We start from the raw sequence: 2,734 nt of genomic DNA on the forward strand, positions 1-2,734 counted from the left end.
GCATTCAATACAAATGCAACTTCTTTGGAACCATACTTCAATATGTGTGTATTTTTCAGATGCGTTGGCTCACTAATTAGTTCTAAAACTTTCTCATTTAGTTGTTTTCGAGCCTTCTTCACATAAAATGGTTTTGGCAGATGCATTATGGAGCCCCGAGAGGAACACCAAGGAAAAGGGAATTCTCTTGCAAGAAAATCTATCTTGTAACATCAACAAGCTTGTTTATTATGTTTCATATGATCACAATGAAGAAAAGAACACCAGGCACAACAAATCTTCATGCAGCATCATGTAGATCTCCCACGGATTTGATAGAATCAACCATATTCTTCAATATCTTCACAAAATCCATCAATAAAACAAAGAAAGCAAAGGAATACACCATCTTTGAATGGAAATACATCACATAGTATTCATATTTAATATCTTCATAGTCTTCTCTCTCAATCTCTCATATACAATCACTCTGTTTCAGTAGAATTGGCTATCTCTGACTCTCTCTCTCTCTCTCTCCATCAATCATACATCATATCCTCACTACAATCTCTCAAAATCACTCTCAATAATCCTTCTTAGGTCGTGGATACCCCTCCCAAGAGGTATGTCTGATATGAAGAGTCACCAGAGCCTCTACAGTGTCCTTTCATAGCTCACTACTGTCACTTCACTCTAGTCTTCACTTGAGTCTTTAGCAGCTACTTCTTCCACTTCTTTCAGCTCTTTTGCACTTGTATTGACCTCTTTCCAAGGCTAGAAAACTTTCCCAAAGTCACACATACATTCCACAAACACTTACAGAAGCATACAGAACAGTCTACAGAACAGTACCAGAACAGCTACAGTACAGAACAGAACAGAAACAGAACAGAAGCAGAAGCTCTATAGAAGACCTACAGAAGGTTATCAAAACCACATAACTCACTCTCAAACCATTCCAAACTCTCACAAACCATTCAATAAACTTTCACAATATCTCAATCTTCATCAATCAATACTCCTTCCCTCTTTACAGAAGACAATCAGAACAAAACAGACCAAAACAGAGCAAAACAGAACAAAACAGAAGGTATACAAAACCTATCAGAACATCATAGAACCATCAATAAACATCATGAACTTCCAAAACACCATCATTACCATCCAAAACACTCTCAAACCACTTCCAAAACAATCAATCATCTCATAAAATCAACCATTCAGCTCTCAAAAACAACAAAAATCAGCCAAAAAACAAGTCATTTCAACACTCAACATATCCCCACACTTAATAAGGAAGTGTCCTCGCGACCCAGGAAAAAGGGAATACAAGTTCAGGGAAAAGCTCAACTTTGATCGTCAATATCTCCTAAAAAAGAATCCATCCACCACGACCCCAACTTATAACCTGTTTCTGATAGAAAAATACAAAGAAAGGAAAACTCTTTATACATTAACACCTCTTATCAAACTAAAAATCACAACAAATTTGTAAAGGATATAAAAGTTTGCTTCTTCTTCATCTACATCTGCTTCAATTCTCCAACCACGACCCCAGTACCACAAATCTCCAAAACGTAGCTCGTACACGAAATTCCATAGGAAACCACCACGTTCGTTTGACATAAATGAACTCACAACACAAACACTAATACACAACACAACCATCTGAATGACTCCTTCCAAAAGAGAGTTGTTCATTAAAAAGCTTTCATTATACATTGGAAAGGTATCAATGAAGATGATCCCTCCTAAAAGATTGATGTTGGCGGAATCGATCCATAGATAAGGATTCATCTACAAAGTTTTTAGGAGGATTTTGAAAAAATTGGAGACAGCACATCCTTTCCAACAGGACTAGGTATCTGCTAGGCAAACAGAGGGCATGAAAATACAATATCTCTAGCTGTTGGGAATCAATGCTAACATTGACATTCATGCACAACTTTGGAATAGGCTTGGAATCAGTATGAGAGTGCCTATGCATATACGCCAGGTACCAAGCAAAGTGAGCAGTTAATCTCACTGAGGGATCTGCAGACTGTGAATACTGCCGGGCAAAATGAACATAGTTCTGATAAGCTTGACTGGAAGCTGTCCATTCTCCTGGAATTACTGGCCAATTGATCTGCGGTCCTGTAAGGCAATCATCCGAACTCCATCCCCGTCTTTTGGAAATCTGATTATCAAACCCGTCACAGTCACTAACCAACTGAGGTGGTTGAGATATGGAAGTGTTAGGAGAGGGTAGTGGAATAAGGGAAAGTGGATGAAGGGAAGGATAGGAAAAATCATAAAAGGAAGAAAATGTTAAAGAAGGAGTGGCAGAAATTTGTAAGGAATCACTAAGGAAGGGTGCTAACTGATAAATAGGAAATGTGGAGGGTATATTAATGGATGGAGAAGGACAGGGTGGAGAAGGGGAAAATACCCTATCCTCAATAAAGGAACAGTATGTAAAAATGGGAATTTGAGGAAAAGATGAAGGTTGGAAAAGAAGGGGTAAAATAATGGTGGAATTAGATTGACAAAGGGAAAGATATATAGCATAGCGGTGAGCCATTTGTTGGTAATAGAGGATGGTAGGAACAGAAGGTCCCAGAAGAGATCTTCTATGATAGGCATCAAAGAAGGTAGCATCAAATGGATTATGCTTTGAAAGATAGGTTAAGAGATCCATCCTCAGTTGATTAGTACTCTGGGCAAAGGTAGAAGCTGTGCTTTGTCTTTGATTTAGGACCACCGAATCAATCAT

Source organism: Lygodium microphyllum, chromosome 3, assembly GCF_053477565.2.
Source record: "Lygodium microphyllum isolate KBCC chromosome 3, Lygodium_microphyllum_v1.1.10, whole genome shotgun sequence".
Classification (NCBI taxonomy): domain Eukaryota; kingdom Viridiplantae; phylum Streptophyta; class Polypodiopsida; order Schizaeales; family Lygodiaceae; genus Lygodium; species Lygodium microphyllum.